The following is an 18,777-nucleotide window of genomic DNA, read 5'->3' as shown; positions in this document are numbered from 1 at the left end:
TAACAATCCTTTTTTATCACGTTTTAATATTTTTTCAATCAAATACACTTGTCTCTCCGATTTGTTTAATTGTGTTTTTTTAATTTCTTCTGCATAAAACCGACCACTAATTACTTCACCGTTTAGATCTCTCAGTGAGTAGGTTATAGGTTTAGAAGGAAATATAGAGTGAATCACAAAATACTCTGTGCTCCAGTTTATGTTATAAGATTTATCGAAAAATAATCGTTTCTTCGAGATTTGCACAATATCACCTAGCTTAAATTTTGGTTTTGAATTTTTCAATTTATATCGTCTATTGAATGCAGAATTCAATGACATTAAAATATGATTACGATCTTTCTTCCTCACATCCTTAGGTTTCATTCTCATGGATGAATGCGTTGTTGCATTATAATCACGAACTAAACTGTCTAGATTGCTTATCCAGTTTTTGATTCCATGCTCAGTTAAATATCTTTAAATTTTTGCTTTAAGTGTTCTATTAAACCTTTCAACTATAGATGCTTTCTTATCACTAAAAACATGGTAATGTTTAATACTATATCTATCTAATAACGCTTTAACTTTTGAATTAAAGAATTCTGTTCCCTGATCTGTTTGGAACAGCTTAACTCCCTTATTTTTAGAAATAATTGGTTTGAGAGCGTTAAATACAGATTGGCTTGTCTTGTCTTTTGATGGTACACAATATGCAAATTTTGAAAAACAATTAATAACAACTAAGATATATTTATAACCCTTATTGAAACGCAATAAACTTGTCATCTCAATAAGGTCGGCTTGAAGCAGGTCTTTTTCACTTTTCAGTTCATATTTGCGAGTGGCATAGTTCACATGCGGCACGCTATGAAGCTCTAAAGCTAGCTTAGATCTAATAATATTCATGATATTTACAACAGACAAATCAAAATAAGTGGTGTTGGATGATTGTCACGGAACATACTGAGCAATCAGTTAGAGTGTTGTGGGCACTCTATAATGTCCAAAAGGGAGAGTGTCAACACCGTTCTCAGCAATGTACCTCTCATCATCATAAGGACTCAAACAGATTTTTGCACATTCAACCTGATACATGGTGTGATTATAGGACCTCATCATATTAAATTTTTCTACATGTTCACTATGTTCAAACAATGATTTCTTATATAAATTAAAATTAAGTTCTCCACATTTCACTCCGGTTTGTACACCCTTTGCTACACATTTATTTACAGGTTCTTCATTCTTGTTACATACTAAAAAGGAGTAAAGTTTCGATCTTAGGCCTACAAATCTATGGACAGGTTTTGAGGCAGTCTCATCCTTGAACTTACCTACAACTTTATTTCTCTCCATGGAAAAGCAAGGGTGGCAAGGTGGATAGTTAGAAGTATCGAATAGGCTCAAATTTTCTTTAATCAACTGATACACGTCTTCGACTTTCAGTTTTAGAAGAAAACTGTCGGTATCAGTCATACAGAGTTCTATATGCTCCCACGTTAAAATTTTTTGTAATTTGCAATAGAAAAAATCGTACATATGGAATTTACTCAACTCCAGTACGGAAAAGCTGGAATAGACAGGCTTGTTCATTTTAAGTTCCAATTTACGAGAGAAAACCGCGATCACGTTCGGACTAATTATTTGCCAGCGTTTACATAGTGGATTTGAAACGTACTTATCTAACCGTTTTTCATCTGTGATAATTTTAACATTGATTTGCTTACGACTAGATTGAATTGTCTTGCCAAAGATAAGATTGCAACAGGCCTTAAAGATGGATATTTCAAATTTATTTTTCGCGTTCTGTCTATTCCGGATATTGAAGTCGATGTAGCTTTTCAGCCAGGGAGATTGGGAAAAGCTAATGACACGATGCACTTTCATTAATTTCAAACCGAGCTGAAGGTAGAACTTTGAATTGACGTAGTGTACAATGTACTTTTTACGGTGAAAAAGTGTGTTCATGAGTTTTCTGGTTCCAGTTTGACCGTTCTCATTTGTTTGGTAGTTCGACAGCAATTCGCGCGGCGTTGTTAAGTGGAGAGGGGTGAGTGGGAAGCTGGCGTGCTTATCATGTAACTCTTGACGGTACTCGAGATCACATTCTATTATATATCCGGTTTCTGAATTGCTGTCCAAATTCACGAAATCAAGCTTGGAAATTTCTTCCTCTGAGAGAAATTTGAAATTTCCAACAGGTAAGCTTCGGCTCATAGCTTCCAAGTATAAACTGTTTGCATCGATATAAAGGAGATAATTAGACGGTTTTGAGGGATCGTTTTTTTCGGGTAGATGTTTGTTATTCGCTTCACAATAACGTTTACCTATGACTGACACCCCACCCCTCATCCCTGCCTCAAACATAAGATGCATGTCAGGATGAGTAATCAATTCTAGTTCGACTTTGGTGTATTTCAACATGCAATTCCAGGTGAAGTGAGCGAGAGAAACAAAATGGGTCACATCAAGGTCGTATGAGCTAAAAAGCGTAGACCTCATGGATTCAAAAACTTCCGCTAATAGCATTATGTCCAAACATAAATAAAAATTGTGATATCCACCCAGATTTTTCAGCTTGAATGTTGAGAACACTCTTTGCGCATGCTCATATTCTTCGCGAGTGAGAGGCATGTCTGTTAAATCATTATGAAAACATTCGATGGGAGGAAGCAATGTTTCCGCGAATTTTTTGGGACAGCTCATGTCCGAGTAAGGATATACTCCTTTTTTCAACAAGAGCTGTCTGTGTTCGCGAGGTGGATCATGAAACACCGAAAATAATCGCTCGAACTTCTTTTCCATGTCTGTACTTTCTACCAAATTACGCACCAATACTTCCAAGGATTCAGACATAATCTTGTAGGAATCTAAAAATTTTATTTTGCCTACTGAGAGTGTCAAAAATCTCTCGGTCGTATTTGCGATGCAGGAAATTTCTTTTTTACATTTACCGAGCACTTTCAGAATAAAATGCGAATCAAAACCGGAGAAATTATGAAAATAACACGAAATGTACTCCAGAGTACGAGCTGTTAAATTACAAGAAACATGTGCCGCACACAAGTAATTACCGGTTTCATGCGCTTGGTGACGACATTTAATATCGCTGTCTAAAAACGGTTCAGCACAAAGCCCGCAGTTTACCGAATTTTGAAATTCGCACTCTTGACCTTTGGATAAAGCTTGCATCAGAATTTCTCGTTTCATATCCTCATACAAAATGTCGCCGAGATCTGTAATTTCCTGAAGAAATTTCTCCATGATTTTTTCGTCTAAACTACTCGATCTATGGAGTACAGGTCCGTAGGCGATTTCCCCGTTAACATCGATAACAACAAAACAATAGCAGCAGGGAATATGCCGCGCCGTTTTATTTGTGTAACTACGAGTAATTTCATCAGAATCGGATTCATCATCGTCATTATTATCTATATTAACAACATAAGTTTCTAAATCCGCGTGAATGGTGTACTTTTTCTTAAACGTCGCGCCTAGTTTCTTGAATTTAATTGTCTCTCCACGTTTAGGATATGAAACTCGCTGTGATTGAAACTTGGAACAAAGTTCCACATGTTTCAACAAATTTGCTTCACCATCACAATTCTTAGTTTTGTTTGATGTAAATCTATGGGAACAAAAATTGCAAATGTGTACTTGTCCGCGGCATTTTGAAAGGTGGGAGAGAAGACGTGATAGCCTGTTTTTCCCGTTCGCGGTATTCACTAAACAGAAATGAGTTTTTCCTGCATCGGCTTTTAGCATTATAAGATGCAATTTGGTGTTTATGCGTGCAGAAAATGCTTGTACGGAAGGGGAAAAACTTTTTGTTGTCATACGCGATCATGTGAATTGCAATATCCGGATTTAGCATTTCAAATTTCTTAATATCGCGTGTTGTCACCGGGAAATTTACTCCTCGCGTATTAAGTGTGTGAGCAAACTTGCTCGAATACTTTACAGTCAAGCGCGAGTTCCTTGACTTCTGATGGAAATACGCGAGAACTGACCATAAAAAGCATTTTTCGTGAGAGAGATTTTTGACATTTATAATACAATTTTTGTTTTTCAAAAACTGGGGTGTTTGAATGAAACTGGATGTGTATATAGGATTAAATTTAATCACGTTCACATCCAGTGATTCAATTTTCTCTAGCACCCATCCACTCCCATGTCTTACGAAATTTTCAAAAGATGAGAGGATTTTTTTCACAGCCAAGAAAAAATGCTCATTAAAATCTTCATAGTTCTCAAGCACGTTTAGCGCTATGTTGGAGTAACTATGTAGATTTATTAGAGATGAGACCACCAACCTGCTTGTCATCCATCACCACTAATTTATACAGCAAAACATTTAATACTATGAACCACTTTACATTCCCATCATGGCGTGCCGCATGTTCCCTAATTATATCGAAAACTCAACGTTTCGACCTCTCAAGCACGTTGGTGATGTCGATATCCTCAGGTTCGTCATTGAGGGTGATGCGATGGTGGACTGCGCTTGAATTCACGCCACGTAGTCTGCATTCCCTCGGCATGATTCTGAAAAACAAAAGAATACCGATCAGGATGAGATAGAGTACAACAGCATGTTAAGTTGTGAATTGCCATTGGTAGAAGAAGGCTGTGTGTGAAAATGATATCTTAAGATCACATAATGTTGTATGAAAGATTAAGATTATTATCTTTTGATAAAAGATGGTCGAATTCTTCTCCTCATTTGTCCTCGGAAAACATGGCAAAAGAGGGATTTATATTCTCATCTGCACCAGACATTGTGCGATGTGTATTTTGTTCAATTTGTTTGGGAAAATGGGAAGAAAGTGACATACCAGCAATAGAACATGCAAGGTACAGTCCGAACTGTAGAAGGAAAGATAATATAACAATTGAAGAGGAGAATTTCGATAATAATATTCTACGAGAATATGAAGAAAGATATTTAACTTTTAATTGTGTAGAAGATTCATTTGTTCAAGGAGAGTATTTTGAAAAGCATCATCTACATTGTGACTTTTGTAAATCATTATCCAATAAAGCAGAGTATTTTGCGAGAAATGGTTATTTCTTACATAAAAATCCATTCTATCTGCAATGTGTCTATTGCAAATATATTATCGAAAATCCATTTGAAAAAGTAATGCATCTACCGTTTTGTTTATATGAAGAGTATGAGAAAGAAGAGCGGGGGTTGGATGTTCCAGATATAGCGTATCGTGAAGATGAGGTAAAATCGCATGCATGCAGTATATTGTAGAAGGTTTTTTATCCTCCGAGGGCAAAAACTGTGCTCCGAGGACAAAAACTGTGCTCCGAGGACAAAAACTGTCCTCCAAGGACAAAAATTGTGCCCCGAGGACAAAAATTGTCCTCGAGGACAAAAAAATTGTCCTCGAAGGATAAAATTAAAGTAAAAATGAACTTACATGTGTTGATTTGACGAAATGACAGCTATCTCCTCGGGTATGCTTCTCTCAGCTCAGGTAGCTCCTCGACTGTGGTTGTCTCAGCTCAGGTATCGTCTCAGCTTAGCTAGCTCCTCGGCTATGCTTCTCTCGATGCAGGTATGTTTCCCTCACGAGAGCACAACTGCTTATGAGACCGGAAACCGAGTTGTGAGGTGAGAAAATGCTGTGAGAAACAATGGAATATTTAATAACTGCAAGCAAATATTAGAAATCAATAAGTAAGTGTTTTTTCAAAAATATCAGAATGTAACGGATTATACTTACTTACAATCAAATGTCTGCATTGTGCTGCTGATAAACCTCTGGGGAGTTGAGTACAGCACGCTTCAATTGCACACGCCCCCTCATATGCTCTGTCTCACTCGTACAAGCCTGCAACAGACAGAGAAACGACTTGGTATAAAATCAGTTGCCTCAGAGGAAAATCACCATTTACGTTAGAGAAGAGTTAAGTGAACTTATATACCCTACTTGAACTTCTCCCTAATCATCATCTACACAATGGATTCATCATTATCTTCAAGCTTCATCATACCAGACAGCCCACCAACAGAGCAGCAGCTCAACTACTGGCAGCAGCAGAAGCAGCAGCAGAAAGCTCGCAGCTCGGCTGCCACCTCCGCTGCCACGGCTGCCGCCTCCACTGTCTCCGCCGGCTCCTCCTCCGCATAACCCCTGAAGAGACAGGGAATCTGTGTTCAACGGGAGAGGGGTGAGGAGATCGCGATTCCGGACAGTCCTCTGCCACAATCTACACCGGCTACCTGGGCGCCGCGACGAGCGGTGCTGTCAACTCAACCCAGCAAGCAGCCGGTGAAGAGGAGGCTAGTTTTCGAGGACGAGGGCGTGCTCACTCAATCAAAGGTTAGCTTAAAGAAATATTATTATTATTGTATTTACATGTAATGTGCACAAAATCTTTATAAAATGTGAATTAGTTTTTTCTAAACTAATTTCCAATGGATAAAATCTTTTGTGTACATTACAAGTCATTACTGATTCTTATACTGTGAGCAAAGTCAAGACTGAGCTTGACTTCTAATTGTGCTATCAAAACAATCCGAACACAGATAAATTTTCATGATGGTTGCATTGAAATTTGGATAAAAATTCAAAATAAACATGTTTTAGTAATTTTGATAACAAATTCGAATATGTTGCATGAAAGATTATACTGAAACAATTCAATTATCTAGCAATTTGAATTGAGTTCAAGTAATCGGAGAATTTCCGAGTTATTACTTATATATCATTATTATTACTTACTATATCAAATTACTGATTCGAATAATGCATAAACTGTTTATAATATTTCGTGTGAAACAAAATTATTGTTGATAAAAATGAGCATGTAATGAACTGAAATATTGATTCGAATAATACATTGTTATTTGAATTGAGTTCAAGTAATCGGAGAATTTCTGAGTTATTACTTATATATCATTATTATTACTTACTATATCAAATCACTGATTCGAATAATGCATAGACTGTTTATAATATTTCGTGTGAAACAAAATTATTGTTGATAAAAATGAGCATGTAATGAACTGAAATATTGATTCGAATAATACATTGTTATTTGAATTATGAAAAATGTGTTCACATGCATAAACTGTTTATAATATTTCGTGTGAAACAAAATTATTTTTGATAAAAATGAGCATGTAATGAACTGAAATATTTTTCGAGTCAATTATCTAGCAATTTGAATTGAGTTCAAGTAATCGGAGAATTTCCGAGTTATTACTTACTTTCAGTTTTGAGTAGTGAATCTGTTGAGCAAGCTCTCTCTCTCTCTCGTATGATTTGATGATGAAAAATCTGAAACAAATAAGAGTCTAATGAAATATTTTTTCAACAGAAACGTGTGCCGGAAGATGACAGCTCGATCGTGCCTCTCTTGAGGGAGGAGGAGGAGAAGGAAGTGGAGACAGAGGATGAGGACTTCCTGAGATTGTTGAATAGCCGCACCGAGAAGCCATGGACGTCTCTGCGCGAGTTGGAAGAGGGGTTGCCATATCCGATATGTGACATGAGAGAGGTGTCCAACCAGCACGGGCGGCGAATTGTGCTCAAAATCCGGGTACCCGGACTACGCACAACAGATGTTTATCTTCCAGAAAGATTTACCCGGATTTTGAGCACAAAAGACATTGAAAATTTTAAATTAAAGTGCAAAACCTTATCTCTGTTTGTAAAGCATGTTAATGCTTTTATGACTGACATAAAAATTGTTAAATGCTAAATTAGCATTTAGCATTTTTTATGTCACTAAGCATCTAGCATTAACATGCTTTACATGTTAATATGTATGTGTCAGTGGTGTTCAATAAATAGTTTTTTTGTTATTCTATAAAAATTGTTCTCAATTCTCACCTGTTATACACAGTTCACTAGAAGTAGTAGTAAAACACGTACACAACCAGACGTTCAGTCAGCACTATCCACTTTTATTATGAGAATGTCTTTTTATAGCTTGTTGTACGCATGCACAAGGGCGTCAGACACAGCAGGCACAGCAGTCAAGGCCGACTTCAGTCAAAGGTCGGGCATTGCTCCCTCACATCTGTTTTGGCATGCGCTCATGGGCGTAACACTTCCTCCTTTCAAATTGTGTTTGTCTTTTCAGATTTGCTATTTGAAAAGAATAATTCTTTGAAAGAAAATTCTTTTCAAATACTAAACTGAAAAGGTGAATTCGATTTGAAAGGTGAATTCATTTCTAAATTAATAGAAAATTCCATTTTCTTTTAGATTAAGTTAGTGTAATGATTAATTAACTTTAGTTAATGTTCAACCATTGAGTTGAAAGGTAATAAAAAATGGTATGTAGGAGAAAGCAAACTCCAAGGAAACGAGGCAGAGGTATCTTAAGCTCCGCTGCCAGAGTACTTAAGGGGGCGGCGGGTGCTGCTACAGGTATTACTTCAACTATTTTAAATAAATTGATCGATATTACACCTGTGGAGATCCCAATAGCCCCTGGCTACCAGTATTGTGGCCCTGGCACGAAACTTGGAAAGCGATTAGCAAGAGGTGACCCGGGAATTAACAAACTTGACCAGGCTTGTAAGGCACACAATATAGCATATTCACAATATAGTGATAATGCAAATCGATCGAAAGCTGACAGAGCACTAGCGAACGTGGCGTGGGAGATTTTTAAAAATCCGAAAACTCCTCTTGCAGAGAGAGGACTCAGCTACCTAGTTACAAACGTGATGAAAGCTAAAAATTACTTTGGTGGTTCTTTGAGAAAGAAGAAGAAGGAGAAGAATGAGGGGAAAAGTTATAGTAATGATATTAGGCGCAAAGCTATAGCTCAGTTGAAAAAGCATATTGCAGGAAAAGGGTATTTTTTGAAGCCTTTTCCTAGTATTAGTGGGGGCAGAATTTTAATTCCACCCCTACCACCATCATCATATGGAGTGAGTTAATCCCCCCAAGTTAAGAAACGAAGAACAACAACAATGAAGAGTAGGAAGAAGACAGAGAAGAGTAGGAAGAAGTAAAAGACATGAATATTGAAGGAGAATTGAGTAATTATGATTTGATTGATTGGTCGAAATTATTACAGATTCAGCTAAGAGGTATATATATGCTAGATGCATTACCCAAAAAAATTCTAAAAAACCAGAATGCCATTGTGAATTTAGCAAGGGAAAGCGAGGATGGCACACATTGGGTAGCATATAAGAAAGTTGGCTCTAATGTTTGGTATTTTGATCCAATTGGAAATTTACAACCACCATACGAATTGGACAAATATTGGAAAAAAGAAAATGGAGTAAATATATTTTATAATGTAGAGCATATGCAACCATTAAATAGCGATTTTTGTGGTCATCTCACATTATTGTTTCTTGCAAATCAGTTGTAATTAAGTGTTTGAGCTGAACGCACACACACACACACACACACACACACACACACAAGATGGTTGTTATTACATTAAGATCTAACATGAGTAAACTCTATGAACATTTACAAGAAATTATAGAAATGGATAAAAATCTTGAATGGGAAATTGGATTGATTAATTTTTGTAGTTACAATAGTATTGCAAACATTAACAAGGGAACAAATTCCAGCTTCAAATATGGCGATAGATTAATCGAGTTGGATACGGGTGCATATGAACTTGAAGATATTATAAAATCTCTAAAGAAAAAATTGAATATTGATAAGAAGAAGAATAAACTTATTATACGTGCAAACGCAAATACTATGAAGATTGAAATTCATTCTGATAAGCCTATTGATTCAACACGTTCTGATTCGATTGCTAAGATACTTGGTTTTGATAATGTTGTTTTGCAGCCAAATAAATGACATTATTCTCAGCATTTGGTTAACATAACAAGCATTGGTAGTATTGTAGTTGAGTGTAATTTAGCATGTGGTAGTTACTCTGACGGAAAACAAAAACATATAATCTACGAATTTTTACCAGAGGTTCCTAGCGGCTATTTAATAAACGAAGTACCCTCTCCAATTATTTATGTACCTTTGAATACGCATTGAATTCAAACTATTAATGTAAAGGTAACGGACCAGAATGGATCGTTTATTGATTTCCGTGGAGATACAATTACAATTAGGTTACACATACGTGAAAAGTAATGGGTTATCTTGTTTTCAATCCACGTTCAAATAAGACGTGTACATGTGATGTCATTAGAGAGACGAACGTGAGAGCATCAACACCTAAAAACAAACGTGCTTTGTCAGCTAGAAGCGCGAGAATATTAGAAAAGTTGGGTTTTATAGTTGATTGGCATCATGTACGGCGCAGCAATTAGTGAAATTCTGGATGTGGAGACAGACCTTCAGTTTTATAATGATATTACTAAATTCCAATTTCATACTCATACAGTTTATTCGGGACAGGAAATAAAAAACTCTGACGAGGCGCGTATTGGCATAAATTCTTTAGATGTCTATTCTTTACCTTGCAAATCATTCATATTCATTGAGGGAACAGTTAACTGTACAAAACCGGGAACAGACCCAGCCGATGCAACAGTTGCAGCAGACTATAAATTAAGCAGTAACGTAATCGGCAACCTTTTTGATGAAATACGATATGAATTAGCAGGTCAGCAAATTTCTAAATCAAGATTGATTGGATTAACATCCACAATTAAAGCTATTCTAGTGAAGAATCCCGATAAAAACACATATCACTTGGCTGGTTTTGACAGAGCAGGATATGAGCTAACGGATAATAAATTCACTTTCTGTGTACCGCTCAAATTAATCCTACAGTTTTTTGGAGATTTTCAAAGAATAATTTTAAATTTGAAACAGGAACTTGTCTTATTGAGGTCGCCGACAGATCTAAATTGTGTTGAGTCGGCAAGTGGAACAAACGTTAGTGTGAAAATTACAAAACTGCAATGGAGAATGCCCTACATAACTTTAGAAGATCATGTAAGACTGAAATATTTGAGACTGCTCGATGCTGACACTCCACTGAAATTAGGTTACCGTCATTGGGAAATTTGTGAATTATCAAATTTGCAAAATTCACTTAACCATTCTTGGGCAGTTCGCACCACATCGAGTTTTGATAGTCCAAAATACGTTATAATTGCATTTCAAACTGATCGTAAGAATAAAATTAAAAAATCAATATCTAATTTCGATAGCTGCAGTATTTACAATGTTAAAGTATATTTGAACAGCGAGTATTATCCATATGAAAATCTGCTAGGTAAAAAGGAGGTATTATACCGCATGTTCCTGGATTTCGCGCCCTCGTATTATAATAATTCTATCAATAGCGAACTCGGAACAGAAATTGACTTTAAAACGTTTCGTGAATCAACACCGCTGATTGTTGTAGATTGTTCACACCAAGCAAGTCATTTGAAATCATCGACAGATGTTCGTATTGAAATGGAATTTAATAGTGCAGTACCTGCAAATACTTCTGCCTATTGCGTTTTAATTAGCGATCGTGTGATGGAGTACACACCTCTGACGAGCATGGTGGAAGAAGTTCAGTAATTTGCGCACCGGCTATATAAGGTGTGCACTCTGACAAATTTGGTTCATTATCAGTTTCACCTTTGAACAGACAACATGTCCTATTCTTTGTGTTCTGATATTTTGGACAAGCCACAAACTCGCTCTATTGGTATTCAGTGCGATCTTGATTCTGATAGTTTCTATTATGAAGTGAGGTGCAGTACACCGAAGCTGCTGCAGGTGGTGGAGGAGAAACAAGAAGAGGAAGGGAGGGAGAAAGACGAAGGATTCAACAAGCCCGCCGAAGATAAAGAAGTGGACAAGGAAGCGAGTGCGACAATTGCTAAAGTTGATCTTCACTGGTTTAAACAAGATTGTAATCAAATTATTGTGAAAGAACTTGCCATAATTGATCAGTTTAATAATTATATTGTATTCCATTTCAAATCACCATTCGCAAAGACAGAATTGAGTGCAAAATTGTATAATGATGTAACATAGTTAGAACGTCACTATCATAAAATAAAATGGGAAGATGGAGATTTAGAATACAGTGACTCATTAATACGTGATTACCTTGCAGGTTATGAGAAAATTTTCATAAAAGGAACTGAGAAAGCAAAGTTTTTAAGAAGATTACATACTAATGTTCAATGTATACCTAAGGATTTTCCAAAACCCAATTTCAGCTTTTTCACTAGTTCATGGTGTTATGCTGTGTGTAACATTCATAAAAATAGACCACATTCTCGCTGTGCTTTATTCTCTGCGCAACATTATAACTCTTTGTTGTTTGAAAATATGTATCAAACAAATAATTTCTTGTGCGAAAACAATCGAATGCAAAGTATGGAAATGGCGCAGATGTACACGAATTCACAGAAAAGAAACTTTGCTTGTTATGGATTCTTCTACAACGGAAAAGAGATTCAGTGTGTTTATTGCATGCATGCATTGAGACTGCATAAAGCACGTACATGTTGTCTGTCATCAATTAATGAAGAAAGGCCGCTTAATTACTCCATAATAGTACCTGCCTACACATAGTTTTCTTCATTCGCTCAACAACATGGATCCGACAAAGTGGTTAGCTGCCGACAACGAGTTGGAAGTGAGGTTAAAAAACTGTATTGATTGGTATGATGAATGCGAAATTGCTATTAAGAAATCATCTCGTGAAAATTATAGTTTGGCGAAACAATTGAAAGACATTTTTCTAAGCACTGTTAATTTAAATGACATAAGAGACTATCTATGTTATTATCGTCCTCATAATTTGTCTATAGATAAGCTAATCAGAATTGAAGATGAAATTATGTATTGTTGTAGTGGAATGTGTAAATAAACTTTTTCTATGTTGAAAACAAATTTTTCATTCAGATATTTCCTTGTGCATTTTGGTTTAGTTTCAGTCTAGACTTGATTGAGCAAGCACATATCGAGAAAGTTATGCCCACCTCATTTTGCTGTTAGCACGCGGGCTGCAATTAATTTTTGCTCTTAGCACGCGAGCTGCAATTAATTTTTTTAGAAGCGAGATACGCCCCCCTCACAGACAACTGTTACAGCTAAGTAGAGCTCGTGCCTTATCAATTAATTTTTTTAGAAGCAAGATACGCCCCCCTCACAGACATCTGTTACAGCTAAGTGCACCTCCTACCTTATCAATTATAGTTCATAGCAATCAAGGACATGCAGTGTTTTAGCTTTGCAAAATTCAAAAAATTAACTCGGCTCTTGATGTCAATTTCATTTAATGAATTTGATTCAATTGCAAAGAATATTAAATCTTCAACAGGATTCCAAGATGTTGATTTACTGTTAACAAAAACAGAAAATGTACACTTTCCAATTTTATCTGAGATTTTCGAATTTCTCGATATTCTAGAAAGCGGCCATCTACATTATTGTAGTGCAAATGATTTGTCAACTATTGTTACAAATTCCGACAAACTTTGGAAATGCTTGTATGACATTGCAGATAAAAAATGTAAAAGAACAACTTAGATCATTGACCTCTCTCTGTTGAGATATGTCAGACATCAATAGAGCTTGATTTCCCCAAGTGAAGTAGGTCTGAGAATATCTATACCTATTTTTGGATATGCTAGCTCATTCTAAATTTACTATAGATATTCTCGGAGAAACACTTAAACAATAACGCCTGCGGTTTGTAGGTGTTGTTTGAATTCTCCTTCTTTAGCCTTCCGTAACGCAAAGATCGCTGGGCAGGGAGAAGCATATGGTTTCACTTTAATCTGACAGTATAGGAGCGCTCGATCAAAATGGAACTTAGTTAGTTGTTGTCTGTATTCTTGCTTCACTCGCCTTTCGTAATAGAGAATAGCAAAAAAGGAAATTAGGAGGAAGGGTGCCAGTAAGAGATGGAGTGAGTAAAAGAAGGAGAGAGCAGATGTGCCATCTGGCTAGAGTTGTTCAATCTCTGTCTGCTACTTGTGAGAAGCGAGGGGGCGTATCCTGCTCTCTCTCTCTAAAACCTTGAGCCGAGCGCTAGCCATTAAGTGTTTTTCATCACCATCATGATAAGGAAAGCGAAGTAGCATGCGTTCTTATCCATTAAGTTAATACCATCAACATGTTGATAAGGAAAGTATGTGTAGCACGCGATGTACTTTCATTAAGCACACACACTTGGCTCTAATCGCTCAAGCTAATAAGATCAAAAAAAAGTGAGAATTTTGATTGTACAAGTTTCAATGAATTCTCAATTGAATTCTCAATTCCACCTAGTCAGGTGGAAAGCAAACCATTGTTATTATTAAGCATTAGATGTAGAAATATGGATTCACTTTAATTTGACAGTATAGATGTAGAAATATGGATTCACTTTAATTTGACAGTATAGATGTAGTAATATGGATTCACTTTAATTTGACAGCGAATGGATTCACTTTAATCTGTCACTAAGGAAATTTTTCCCTCAAAGGGATTTTTTTCCCTCATCTAGCATTCACTTCAATCTGTCAGTATAGCATTAGATGTAGGAATATGAATTCACTTTAATTTGACAGTAGAGAATTTTTCCCTCACAGGGAAATTATTTTTTCCCTCACAGGGAAATTATTTTTTCCCTCACTGAGAGAGAGAGATCACTCTCTCCTTCTTCATCCCCCTCGTCATCACTGGGGGAGGGGAAGATTAGATTAGATAAGATAAGATTAGATAAGATAAGAGAATTGAATTGAATTGAATTGAATCGCTGCCTTTATTAAAAACCTAGGAGGGCGAAGTTAGGGCGCAGCCGGCCCTCTCTTACACTTAACCCTCCATACAATTCTAAGTTACAACTAAAACAACATCATAAACAATGAACTAAAGTAAAAGGAAACAATAACTTAGAAAATTTACAAGAAAAAATATATATAAATATAATAACTATATTTAATTTTTTATATAATAAAAATAAAAAAAAGAGTAAACTCGAACTCCTTTCGAATTTGAGTACGTAAAGGTGGTTATGCAGAAAGGAAGAAGAGAAAAGTTAATACAGTTGAGAATTTTCAGTCCAAATCCATAGATTATTCCGGTAGAAGAAAGGGAAGAAGGGAAAAGAAAGAAAAGAAAAGGAAGAGAGAAAGAAGGAAGAAAGAGAGGAACCACACATACACACACACACACACACACACACACACATATATATATACACTATATAGACTTGAATTACGGGTTAGGGAGCATTCCAGCCGAGTCCACAACCTCTGATCCACCGCAAGACAGCCGCGCCGAACCGGCGACGTCCCTCAACTAGCTTCAGCTCAGCAGGCAAAGAATTCCATAAACTACAGGCTGTCACAAGGAACGACTTATTGAACATAACAGTCCTATGTGTTGGGACAGCCAGCAGATGGGATCCATGCCGCATTCCTCCATGGCCAAAATCACCCAAGTAATGGTACTCCACTGCCAGATACTTAGGCGTTTTGGTTCTCAATATCTTATGCAGGAAGCACAAAGCATGATGTGATCTACTCTCACGCAGCTTCATGCGTTCAAGTCTGTTAAAGTATTCGGTCACATGGTCGTCACGTCTCAGGTTGAAGATAAAGCAAACACAATAATTATGTGCACGCTGCATCCTCTGCAAAAGTTGAACTGTCATGTCAAGAGTCACAATGTCACAGTAGTTGAAGATTGGGAAAATCAGAGTCTTGACCAGCATAACCTTTGTAGGAAAGGGAATGAAGTCAGAGATCCTCTTCAATGTCATGATCCCCCAACGACCCTGTTACAAGTCTGAGTCACATGGCTGGTCCAGTCAAGAGTCCTTGTCATTGTCAGTCCCAAATTTTTCACGTCAGAACTGTATTCCAATTGTATGTTATTCAATGTTATGTATGGTCCGTTAGATATGTCAATTGTGTTTAAAAGTCTTGAGTAACCTATCACTATAGATTTCGATTTTGTCTCGTTAATTTTTAGTCCATTATTCTCAGTCCACTGTCCAAACGAGTCAAGTCAGCATTGACCTCATCAACTGTGATGCCAAAGTCATTTTTCTTGCAGTGTCATGAAAAAAAGGCGTATAAGAGAGAAAAGGTGTATAAGAGAGAGAGAGGGTGAGGGAGAAGGAAAGGGTGAGAGAGAGAGAGAGGGCGAGAGGGGGGAGAGAGGGGAGAAATCTATTTTTAGAACACCCCCCACCCACCAGGCGGGGGGAAGGGGAGGTGGGATGGACGAGGGGTGAGAGGGGGGAGGGGGTTTTGGAGCAAAAAAGTGGCTTCAAAGTCTTAAAATCCCTCTACTAATGATTTAGAAAGGAGAAGGAAATCTGATGAGAGCTATGCTGAATAAATGGGAACTGCTAAAATATATTAGCATTAATGCAAAGAAGAGTCAAAAAAGGAGGAATTAGCTCTAGTGAATATTTTCAACAGAAAACAAGTCTTTAACTTCCAGTAAACACAGGCGAAAATTCGATGAAACAGTCTGTCCTGAAATCGCTCGTACCCCATCTGGGTCCGGGCCAAGAGCGACTATAACAGGATGCAATGTTCACAAAACCTTACAGAGCAGCCTGCCAATTCCTCAGATCTGTTTCAAACCGTGTGTCAATAATTATAATTATCTATGATCATGTATAAGCTCTCCTCAATGAAATCAGGAAGTGGAAAGGGATGTGAAAACTTTTCATGAAACAGAAAAAGGAATGGTTTAAGAGACTAGAGAATTCAACAACGATTTTAGTTTACTGATACAATTTCGCAGTTTATGGTAGGACAAGTTTAGAAAGATTACATTTACAGGAGAAAAATATGTAAAACGATTAAGTGGTGAATTTATCTGGGTTAAGAAGATTGCAGATTGATCAATTTATTCTAGGAATAATTATTGGAAAAGTTCAGAGTCAAACGTAATCAAAGAGTTTAAGCTACTTATGTGAAGGCTAAGAAAATAGTTGAAATACTAATGATATATGTTAAAATATAAAATAATATTAGAGTTAAATTAATTTTTTAGATTTATAGATTATTGGAATATTGTTAATAATTTTAAAAATATACTTTCTAGGTTATGAAATGCTACCGAAAACAATGAATAACATTAATCTCCACAGGAAGAATCAGAAACAGTCAAGCTTATCTTATCTGAGCAGAGCAGCTACGAAAACACTCCTTCTATCACCACGGCCTGAGCCGAACTCTAAGTGTTTTCAAGTGTTTTTAATCTATCCGTGTCATGTGTATCCTGTCCATATTTAAAGTGTTTTCTATATATATACAAGGTGACACACGGGAGATGGACGGTTTTGAACTGCGTAGTACTGAGAGTGCGGCGGTGGGAGGTGGTTGTGGTGGGGATAGTTCTGCTTGACATAAGACGCCATTTTGTTCACTCAGTGAATCAGAAACAGTCAAGCTTATCTTATCTGAGCAGAGCAGCTACGAAAACACTCCTTCTATCACCACAGCCTGAGTCGAACTCTAAGTGTTTTTAAGTGTTTTTAATCTATCCATGTCATGTGTATCCTGTCCATATTTAAAGTGTTTTCTATATATATACAAGGTGACACATGGGAGACGGACGGTTTTGAACTGCGTAGTACTGAGAGTGCGGTGGTGGGAGGTGGTTGTGGTGGGGATAGTTCTGCTTGACATAAGACGCCATTTTGTTTACTCAGTTTACTCATTTTGTTTACACTATGGAGCAGTGGGACTTACAACGTCGATTGTTTGTCTATGACAGTTTCGTGAAAAGTGGTGAGTCTATTACAGCTACGCAGCGATTGTTTCGTGTGCGGTTTAATGTTGGTCGACATGGAGCTGTTCCAAGTTGTAACACAATCCTCAGATGGGTGAAAAACTTCAGATCGACTGGAAACATACTGGATAAGAAGCATATTAGCCCGATACGCAGTGTAACAACACCAGAAAATGTTGAAAGGGTGAGGGAAGCAGTAGTCAGAAGCCCAGGACGGTCAGCTAGACGTCATGCTAATGAGCTACGAATTAATCGTGAATCGGTTAGACAAATTTTGCATAAAGAATTAAAATTCCATCCCTACAAAATGCTCATTGTCCAACAACTTAAGGCAACTGATTTTGCTGTACGCGAAGACTTTGCATACAGAATGCAAGTGATTTTGGGATTGAATGAAAATGCAATTTTATTGATGAGTGATGAGGCTCATTTCCATTTAAACGGGACTGTGAATAAGCAAAACCTACGTTACTGGGCTCCAGAGCATCCACACCTTAACCATCAGCGTCCTCTACACTCAGAAAAAGTAACAGTATGGTGTGCTCTTGGCTCTGTTGGCATTATTGGACCTTATTTTTTCGAAGAGAATGGGGCCACAGTTACTGTTAATTCGGCTCGATACATTCGTATGCTTGAAACTTTCTTTAAACCAGAGCTACGAAGACGACGAATCCCCTTAAAACGTGTTTGGTTCCAGCAGGATGGGGCAACATCACACACCGCAAACAATTCAATGACAGTTCTTGCACGCATGTTTCGTGGAAAGATTATCTCACGTTTTGGCAATGTTCCTTGGCCTCCCAGGTCTCCTGACTTATCAGTGTGTGACTTTTTTCTGTGGGGGTACCTTAAGAGCTGTGTCTATAACCACAAACCACGAACTTTGGATGAGTTGAAGAATGCAATCATTCAAGAAATTGCTGCCATCCACGTAGAGATGTTAGTCCGTGTGATGGAGGATTTTGAAAAGAGACTTGAGTCCTGCATTCGAAATGATGGACATCACCTTGAGGACATTATTTTTCACAAATAACTGAAATGACAGGTAATGAGCTTTGTTAACTAAAATGGCAAATAATTAGCTTTGATTTTGTGTAAATAAACATGTATTAATTTTAAAACTGGCTGA

Source organism: Nilaparvata lugens, chromosome X (genome assembly GCF_014356525.2).
Source record: "Nilaparvata lugens isolate BPH chromosome X, ASM1435652v1, whole genome shotgun sequence".
Classification (NCBI taxonomy): Eukaryota; Metazoa; Arthropoda; class Insecta; order Hemiptera; family Delphacidae; genus Nilaparvata; species Nilaparvata lugens.
The sequence above is the reverse complement of the archived record's forward strand: the minus strand, read 5'-3'. Positions refer to the sequence as shown.